Raw genomic sequence first — 11,316 nt, 5'->3', positions numbered from 1 at the left:
TATTATATTATATTCATAGACAATTTTTTTAATTATACAATACTGAGACTTCTACAATACAAAAATAAATGCTTACTTGCATTCAAATTTTTTTATACATGGGTTGAAATTCAAATTGGTAACAAAAACAAAACTCTCCATTTTGATCAAGGAAAAAAGTACTTATCTTTTGAATTCAATCAATACTTGGAAATACATAAAATTTAGTATCATTTCACTAAAACTTATAGACTATGACAAAATGGTGTGGCTAAACAAAAGAATTGAAATCTTCTCAATACAACCTATCTATTTTATGAGGCTCAAGTCTCTAATTTGTATTAGAGAAAAGTAGTCACTTGTACTACCTACCTTCAAAATCAACTTCTTACAAAGGCTATTCTTTCTAACACCACTCCATTCAAATTGTGGTATAAGAAAAAGCCTAATCTAAATCACATTCATATATTTAGAAGACATTGCTATATAAAAATCCTTGATCTTGTTTGTATTAAACTTAATAGAAAAATATAAGCTTATATCTTCTTTAGATATAGTCCGATTAATGAAGGCTATAAGATTCAACTCTTAAGCACTAATGCCCCTTTTGTATCACGAGATATAATATTTCAAAAGAAGCTCGCTTTTCTTTGTATTCTTATTTTGCCCACAAAGAAGTTATCTATCTATTTCTTCCTGACGGTGTTGTGATGTAACACAACTAATACGTAAAAAGGATAAAAAAATTATTATATTATAAAAGATCTTACTTCAGATATTGTAACAAATTATTTTAGAAAATAAACAATAGTTTAAAAGAAAATAAAACTAAAGGTGTAAATGCTTCTTTTTTGGTAAGTAGGCTTTTACTTACTTTGTAAGGCAATAAATAAGGCAAAACAAGGTAGATTAGAAAAATAAAGGATATGAGCATATGTAAGAAAAATTTAAGAGTTGATTTTATTAAAAATTAACTTAAAAAAAAATTATATTCAAAGAGGATTGGTTATCAATTAGGGTCAAAATCAGACCCTGAGGCACAAAATCAAGCACCTATGGCAAGTCAAGAGTTTTTTTGGAAGATCAAAGAGTAGGATTTGAGGAAAAATTTAATAGAATTTTTTTGGAAATTAATTTTGAGTGATTTGAGTGTGTAATGACTTTGTAAGAGCTTTATAAAGTTACAATTATTTTAGGTGACTTTGAAATTTGTAAAATAAAAAAGATATTACGTTTTAAAAAAATTTATAAGTTTAGTAGTAGATCTATAATTTAAATTTTGAGAACTTATGAGAATATTTTTTTGGAGTGTGTGCTACAAGTTTAAGCTTGATCAAATGTTTGAATTAAAGGTTATTGAATTTCAAGTAAGTTGAGGTTTTAGAAATTGGACTTTAAGGGGCTCTTAGAATTTCTAAGATCTTTAGCAATCTACTTTTTGGATTAGAATATAATCTATATATCAAGATAATAGACTTTATTTTTTATACATATATGAATTTTGAGAACAATTGAACAATGTAAAAAGCAGATATTAGCATTAGAAGACTAGCATCAAGGTTGAAGAAAGAGGCTAGTTGATATCTAAGCGAATTTTGATATTTTTCTTCTATTTGATAAACTCGATTTTCTTTAAACTTTGTGTACTTGTTGCCAACTTATTTATTGAGAATAATGTAAAATTTTAAGCAAGATAAATAATTTAATCAATAAATATTGAGGTTCTAAACTGTGCTAGGCTTAGGTTGAATTGGTTAGGTTTTGATTTGGGTTTGTTTTAGGATTAGGATTGAATTAGGATTTAGGATTTATTTAGGAGTTAGTTAGGATTTATGATTGGACTCGAATTTAGAATTTTATTTAAAATTTATTTAGAATTTAGGTTTTAATTTAGGATTTAGGATTTAGGATTTGCTTAGAGTTTAAGATTTAGAATTTGCTTAGGTTTTTGATTTAAGATTTGCTTAGGATTTAGGATTTAGGATTTGGCCTAAGATTTTATTGAAATCTATTAGGATTTTAACTAGGATTAAATTAAGAGTTGATTGTAATTTATTTAAGATATATTTGTAATTATTTTAATATTTTTTTAGGATTTTTTTAAAATTCTTTTAAGATTTATTGTAGATTTTTTTTGAATTTATTTAAGATTTCTTATTGTTTCTTTTGTAATTTCTTTAAGATTTTATTTTTTCATTTGATTAAAGCTTGCTTAGCATTGTTAAGGTTTAATTATAGTTTAATTAATATTCTATTAGATTTAAGATTTTATTGTTATAATTTCTATTCTACCTTCTACTATTAGGTGCCTCGTGCATTTTTGAGCAAGACTTCATATAATTTGACAAAAAATTACTACTTCTTCCTATTTAATATGTTCCTAGATCTTTGCATGAACAACCTCAATCAAGTCTTGTTTCTTTGTATAATATTGTCAAGTTCAATGCTCCTTTCTATAAATATAAAAGCCTAAGCACTCCTAGCTTAGACTTGCAACATCTCTATGTTGTTCTTCTCCTAGATCCTATTTCAGCCTTTTCATTGATTTTTCCTATGCTCAAGCTTTTTTAATTGGCTTAGCTATGTGAAGCTTTATTTTCCACTATTTCTATAGCCTTGTCTTGTCCTTCATAGTAGCATGTAGTGTTTTTTTTTCTCCTCCTTGGCTCTCATGCTCTATTTGAATCACTATTCCTATATTCTACTTTCTTCCATTTTTTCTAATTTTCTTATTATATCATTTTTTAATCAATATCTTTGATTTATCCATCTATCTGTTTATATGAATAAGATCATATCTCCTCCATGCAATCTTTCTAAAAACTACTACTTTAGTTCTTTTTAGCAATAATCTCTTCTCTTTCAACTTTCTCCCTAACATAGAGCTCTCTTTAATCTTGCTACAATACCATTAGAATTGATTTCTTATGCACATACCAGAATTTCCTCTAAGGGCTACTATTAGAAATTTGCTATAATCGATGAACTCAATTTCCATGTGATCAATGGCACTTTAACCTTCGTACATCTTTCTATACATTACAATTCAATTAGCTACAAATAGATCTTAAACTAAAACTCAACAGTTGAGGAATTATTGACCATTATAAGGCATGTTGTTGTATTACGTGGTGTTTGGCTTGAGAATGCACCTAACACTTGGCTATGGAAGATAAAAGAAAAAATTGTAACAAAAAGCCATAACAATCTTAACCAAATCTTAATCAAATCCTTGATAAATCTTAACCAAATCTTAGTCAAATCCTAACCAAATTCTAAATAATCCTAAACAAACTCTAACCAAATCCTAACTAAATCCTAAACAATCCTAAAAAAATCCTAACCAAATCCTAAAAAAACTCTAAATAAATCCTAAAAAATTCTAAATAAATCCTAATCAAATCCTAATAACCTTAAATCAAACCTTAATCAAATCAAATCCTAAATCAAATCCTAACCAAATCCTAAACAACTTTAAATAAATTTTAAACAACCTTACATAAATCCTAATCCTAAATCAAATCCTAACCAGCTTTAAATAAATCCTAATCCTAAATCAAATCCTAACCAAATCTTAAATCTTAATACAATCCTAATCCTAAACCAAATCTTAATCAAATTCTAAATCAAATCCTAATCAAATTCTAATTCTAAATCAAACCCTAATCAAATCCTAATTCTAAATCAAATCCTAATCAAATCTTTAATCCTAAATCAAATCTTAATCAAATTCTAAATTCTAAATCCTAAACCAAATTCTAAACCCTAAATCAAATCCTAATCCAAAATCAAACCCTAACCAAATCTTAACCCTAAATCAAACCCTAAATCAAATCCTAGTAATTCCTATAACAAATTTAAACCTCAATCACTAATGAATGAGCCATTGATCTTAATTCAAAATTTGCACGCTTTTTAACAATTAAGTTGAAAATAAGCACAATTGTTTTTGAAAAGGATCAAAATTACCGAATAGACGATAGCCTCAAAAACATGCTTGGATATTGGCCGGCCTCCTTCTCTGACCTCAATGCCAATCTCCCAGAGGTAATATCGCTTCTTTTCACCATTCTATTGATCTCAAAATTTTCATATACGTAAGAAAATAAGTCTAATATCCTTTCATATAAATTTCACTCCAATCCATCTAATAGATTGCAAAAAATCTTAAAACCCTTATTAGACCTAAAATTCTACTTTTTAAGACCTTGACCCATTTAAACCTCAATAATCTTCAATCCAGCCCTTCGATCAAGCTCAAATTCACAATACATATTTAACACAACTATAACCATTTATCCACAAAATTTCACCCGTATATCTATTACAAAACTTTTGAAATCATCCAAAACATAAATCCTATATTATTTCACAAAATCCAAGTCATCCAAAACAAACCTTGACTTTACAAAGCACTTTTGTAAAGTCAATATAGATTCAAATCACCCAAAACTAATGCTAATTAAAACCTTATTAAGTTTGTTCTCTAAATCTACTCTTCAATCTGCAAAAGAGTCTCGAAATCATCATCAAAGCTTGATTTAGTGCCTCAGGGTCTAATTTCAACCTTGATTCATAACTAGCCCTCTCTAGGTATCAATATCTAGTTTTTCTAAATTATTTTTGTTAGAATTTACTCTTAACTTTCTCTTAAAGATGTTTATATAATTTATTTTTCGAATCTACTTTGATTTGCCTTGTTTATGGTCCTACAAAGTAAGTAGAAGTCACTTTTCTAAAAAGGCAACATTATTACTAAAAGTTTTAATACCTCCCTATCTTTTATCCATATTTTTTTACTTTATCTTTTAACTTAGTTCTTCTATAATAAGATCCATATTATCATCTTGTACCATATAGTCATGTTACAACATGACAACGTCTAGTTGCTGAAAATTTCAATCAAGTCCTCACATTGGATTATTATGAGACATTTTCTTCTATAGTGAAGATCCAATTCATATAACTAATCTTTGCCTTTGTTACCCAATTCAACCTTCACATCCATCAAATAGACCTAAAGGTGGCTTTCTTAAATATTATGCTTAATAAAAAAATATACATGTAAGTGCCAAAAGGCATCTCTCCATCTTACCAAAACATAGTTTGATGCTTGTTCAAAACCCTCTATGGGCTGAAATAATTGCTCCTCAAATGGTTTAAAATTATCAAAAAATTTCTATTCATTCTCAAATTTGTCAACTCTATTACAAATAAAAACGTCTATTATCTCTAATAGTACTATGATTTTGTAATACTCATCATTTATGTTGATATGTCAAGGACATAAATCTCAAAGAAAGAAATCCTCAATACATTCTTATGCCATTGAAAAGAACCAAAAAGTTAGTCAAAGATGGTATAATATTAAACTAGAATAACTATTGCTGAAAATAAAAAGACTAAAAAGTCTTGAAATAAGACTAAAGACTAAAAGAGCATTGGCAAGAATGAAAGAAGCTTCACTCTTACCTCCATATATACTCTTACCTAAGTCTTGTGTTATAATATCTTATGAGACCTCCATAGCATATTTATTTTACAAGATATATATCTTAACTTGCAAAGCAATTTTTTTATATGTACATCACATAGTTAGCTTATTTTATAAGCTATTAATACTTAGTTAACTTGTTGATGAAGTTTTTAACCTACTAATCAACTACAAATACATGTAAAATCAAAGCAGCATCTATAAAGCTTCTATGAAGCTTTTCTAGAAGGTATTATAAAATTAATCTATTTTTATCTACTTTTATCTATTTCTACCTAATCATGTAAGTATTTATTAGAATAAGTATGTATGTCCATGATAATATCTTCTCCCTTTTAAAAAACAAGTTATGTGAGGAGCAATCATCATGTATTGATGAAATCCAAGATGCGATGAATTATATTTACCATATACTGTGAGCTTTGTTTTCTTTATAGATGGTTGATAGGTCCTCTTAGCCATTAATAGTATTCCATACCAATGCAAAAAGACCACCCTATTATATAATCATTATTGAGGTATTTATAACTTTCTTCAAATAAAATATTTGAAATACTGTTAAGACTTGTCCTTATCTCTAATAAAATCACCAAACATTGAGAGTCTCTTCCAAAGTCATGATATCAAATACATTGTATCTTGCCATTTATTCAAAGAAAGATATGTCATTCTTAAGGATCTTTATTTTGAATTTTTCATCTTGAAAGTTGTGACAATAGCAATGTCTTGTCCAATAAATCAGCAAGTAAAAGGTCTTTGATTGAATCTATTGATTGTTGATTCTCAATCTCCTTAGCATCACAAATACATAAAAGCTACAAAGAAGGATAAGAGATAGAGTGTTATCTTCTTTGGATCTTGTTACTTTTATAGTAAAGATTTGTTATTCTTTATCTTGGTTTTGGTTAGAAATGATGTATGTTACAAAGTCAATTTGAGTAGTATAGAATATATACTTTTTTAGCTTAATATATAAACTTTCATCTCTAAGTTTTTGTAACACACAATGAACATGAATTTTATACTCTTTTATGTTCTTAGAATAGATTAAGATGTCACGTAAATAACAAATGATAAAATCATCAAGAAACTCACAAAAGATATCATTCATTAAATGCTGAAAAATAGCTAGTGCATTCATGAATCCAAAAGGCATGATATTATATTCAAAATGTCTATACCTAGTTTGAAAGGCAATTTTTCATTCATTTTTTTTTCATGCATACTAGATTATATAGAGATTCAAAAAATTATTTTAATGTTGACATATTTTAGAAAGAATGGTATATTATAGATGAATTATAGTGAATAATGATACATGGTTTATAAAGCAAATAAAGTATTATTTTATAGCTACCAAATGAGCTTAGTTTTAAAAAAATCCATTAAGTAATTGTGGAGCTATGATCAATCTAATTTGAAATAGTATTGAAACAATTTTTTGAGTGTGGCGTCTAATTTTTGGACTTTATCAATTATTCAACATTACAACATTCTATCATCATTAAATTTACTATGATAATATTATTACTTATTTAATAACATCATTAATGCTTATTAATAGTAATAAAAGCATCATTTTTAATCATAAATTTTAGCATAGATATATTCCAAATTACCACATTTTAAGACCTTTTAGAATCTTTTGTAAATTTTTAGAATCTTTTATAATCTTTTAATAAATTCCATAGGCTTTTGAAAGCCTCTTTAGATTTCTAGAAGCTTCTTTAGACTTCTAAAAACTTCCATAGAAAATACTATAGACTTCTATAACTTTCATTATAGTATAAATAGGAGTCTTTGGAACTACTTTTACTATTAATTTCATTCTTTGTCTTTAATCTTAATATATTTCTTTATCAAATTTTTGTATCCTTAATAATTCCTTGAATAACTATGAGATCCATCATCCACTCTTTCTAAGACAACATCACCTTTATTCTTTATTATTCTCAAAAATCTTATAGCCAAATTGCTTCTAAACTTGGTTGGAATAAATCTATTATCTCTAGGCTAGCAAAGAAGATCACTTATAATAGAAAGAACTTTAAATTAGGTAGATCAAAGAAACTCATTGTAATAAATGAAAAGATAATTATTTACCAAATCAACATTAGGAAGGCTAAAAATATTATTGAGATTACTAAAAATCTTAACAATATTATCAATATCTTGTATCAATCCAAACCATTCAAAATTTTTTCAAGAAACGGAATATAAAAGCCATTATGAAGAAAAAAAAGCCACTACTATCTATTTGCCATAAAAAAAAATGCTTAGATTTTGCTTTGAAATACAAAGAATGCATTGTTGAGGATTGAAAGAAGTTATTTGGTTAGATCACACAATCGTCAATAGATTTGGATCAGATGGCAAAAAGTGGATGTGGAAACAAAAAGGTCATTCTTTGCTTAATAAATAGATCCAAAAAATAATTAAGCATGGGGGTGAAAATATAATGGTATAGAGTTATATGGGATGGAATGGAATTAGAAGGATGGTAGAGGTTGAGGAAAGGATGGATGCTAAGTAATTTGTGGAAATTCTTAAAAAAATCCTATTCCTTAGTATTGAAGAATCTAACATTTTTGAGGTAGAGGTGATTTTTCAACAAGATAACGATTCCAAGTATAATTCAAAATTAACATAGAAGTAATTTGATCATCATAGGATTAAAGTAATGGATTGGCTTACTCAATCTTCTGATCTTAATTCCATTAAATATATTTGGGATCATTTCAAATGCCAGTTCAATACTTAGAAGATAAAACCAAAAAGAATTTGGAAATTATGGAAAAAAATAGCTGCAAAATGAAATAATATTGAAGCAATTTTGTCCCAAAAGTTAATAGAAAGTATGCCTAAGAGGTTAGAAGCAATTATTAAGGCCAAAAGAGGTCTTGCAAAGTATTTATATGTAATTAGATATGATATTCAAAAAAATATTTCAATATTGTTCTGAATTAGATTGATCATAGTTCCACAATTATTTGATGGATTTTTTTCAATCTAGATTAATTTGATAGCTATAAAAGAATAATTTATTTGCTATACAAACCATGTATCATTATTCACTAAAATTTATCTATAGTATACCATTCTTTCTAAAATATGATATTATTGAAATAATTTTTTGAATCATTGTATGTTCCTTATAGATCTATTTTTGTATAAATCTTTGTCTGATTGAGTTGATCAAGAAGCTTTGTAATCAAAGATAGAAGATACCTATTCTTGATAATGATCTTGTTGAGTCTTCAATAATTCACACTCATTTATAGAGACTTATCTTTTTTCTTCACAAATAAGATAGGAGCCTTGATTGGAGATTAAGAATGGCATATAAAATTCTTAGCTAAGTTCTCATCGATTTATTCATTGAGTGCAACCAACTCATTTTGTGATAGGTTATAGATTTGTCCAAATAGTGGTTGAGCTCCTTTATAAAGATTGATAGAACTATCATAAGGATGATGCTTTGGAAGGATATCTGCATTCTTTTTTTCAAAACTATTCTAAAAATCTTTATATTAGCTACAAATACTACTTAATGTATTTTCACCATAAAAAATAGGCATAGCATATATAACAAAAGATGGCCCTTTATTTGAGGCATGCATAAAAGCTCTTGTATCTATTAATAAGGATTTGGATGTATTAGACTTATATATTTTTACTTGATTGATGGAATTTTAGATTAAACCACCAAAAAAATTAAGATTACAAAAAATCCAATGTATTAGAGGATTATATTTTTTTAACAAAGATAATTCTTAAATAATTGGATTGGATGGAGATCTTATTATATTAAATAATACTATGCTATTATGAACTTTAATTGCTCTATCTAAAGGAACAATTTTATGCGTAATATCTCCAAAAGATAATAAACAATTATCTATGACTTCTATATGTATAAATTTAGTTTTCTTAACTAATAATATCTCTTATTTTTTGACAAAATCTTTGTCTATAAAACAAGATGAGGCTTCTGAATTTAACAAAGCCAAGACTTTGTGATTTTTTGATCCTAAATAAACTTCTATTGTAAAATAAGGTGAAGGATCTAAGGAGAAAATATGAGCTTTATTAGGAATTATGCAAGATTTGAGCAACATAATTTCTATTGTAATTAGAAAAACTTATTTTTCAACACATTATCTTCTTTGGCATCCATGCTTCTCATTTTATAGTTGCATTGTTTCTTTAGACAATATTAAGTAGTATATTTAGTTTTTTCATAATATAAGCATAAGCCTTTTTGACATTGTTAAGTCTTTTTCTACTCCATGAGGGATTTAAAGCATACCGTATCAATTTGCATCGATTTTGGCCATGATGAATAAGTTTCTGAAAACTTGAGAGCTGCATGCAATGGCTTGAGCAATATAGTATTCCAAAGTTTTTGCCTTCGGCATTGTCAATAACAAATCTTTGATATTATCCTTCAATCTATATCAAAATTGATTAATAAGGACTTTGTCATTTAAGTCCACGTCAAAAGTGGGGTTTAGGAATTAAGTAGTATATATGGTAGTTAATTGTGATCTTTGCCATAAAGATAAGAGCTAGGTCTCTACTACTCTTTCTCAATCAATTTCTCCAAATGTCACCATAAACACTTCTGAGAATAAATTCAAATCATAAAAGAGTTGTGAATTCTTTTCTATTAAAGATGCAAATAAAAAAAAATCACTTTTTGATAGAAGTGCGCTTATAAATTTGACTTGAATAAATCCATCAGGCTATTAGAAGAGATGCAACCTTAGATAGAGCTTGACTTGTTGCGAAAATTCTTAAAATTTTGATCTTATTCTATCAAACTTCTTAGGTACACTAATCTTTATCCATGTTATACTTATAGAAGCAAAATTATTTGGATTTAGTTGTAAGGTTGATTATTTGCTTCCTTTAATTGTACAACCTCTTAATGTAGACTTTAAACTTCTTCCATAGGCATAGAAATAGTATTTCTATGATTCATGTTGGAAATGTGTGAGATTTTTACTCTTAGAGTATTGACAAGCTCATGAAGAGCTGCAATAGTTGCAAATTTATTTTCACTTCCACTTAGAGTAGCATCCATAATTTTTCCTTCCATAGACAATCAAACAAATTTAAAAATTAAATTAGAAGAGGATAATTTACAAACTCTAATATCAAATGAAAATTTTCATGAGAGGGATAATCAACTCTCTTTTAAGAAAAGATTAGTATTAGAAAATAAGATTATTTTTTTAAAGGTAGATAATCCAAAATCTTCAAAATACAATAATAAAAGTGGTGTAATCTACTTATTTTTAAAAATAGATAAAAATAATAAGTTAATACTCTTCTCAAACTATCAAGGATATGAATCTCGAAGAAAGAAATCCTCAATACATTCTTATGTCACTAAAAAGAACTAAAAAGTCACTCAAAGATGATATAATATTGAATTAGAATGACTATTGCCAAAACAAAAAGACTAGAAAGTCTTGAAATAAGATTAAGAACTAAAAAACCATTGAGGAGAGTGAAGAAGGCTTCACTCTTGCTTCCATATATATTCTTAACTAAGAATTGTGTGTCAATATCCTATAGAACCTCCAAAACTTCTTGACTTTACTAGACACATATCTTAAACTGCAAGGCAAGTTTTCTATATGTGCACCACATAGTTAAATTGTTTTGTAAGCTATCAATACTTAATTAAATTGTTGAATAAGTTTCTAACCTATCAATCAACTATAAACATATGTAAAGTCAAAATAATATCTATGAAGCTTCTACAAAGCTTTTTTAGAAGCTATGATGAAATTAATCTATTTTTATTTACTTTTATCTACTTCTATCTAATTATA

Source organism: Physcomitrium patens, chromosome 20 (assembly GCF_059467195.1).
Source record: "Physcomitrium patens ecotype Gransden chromosome 20, ASM5946719v1, whole genome shotgun sequence".
Lineage (NCBI taxonomy): Eukaryota > Viridiplantae > Streptophyta > Bryopsida > Funariales > Funariaceae > Physcomitrium > Physcomitrium patens.
This window is presented reverse-complemented; position numbering follows the sequence as displayed.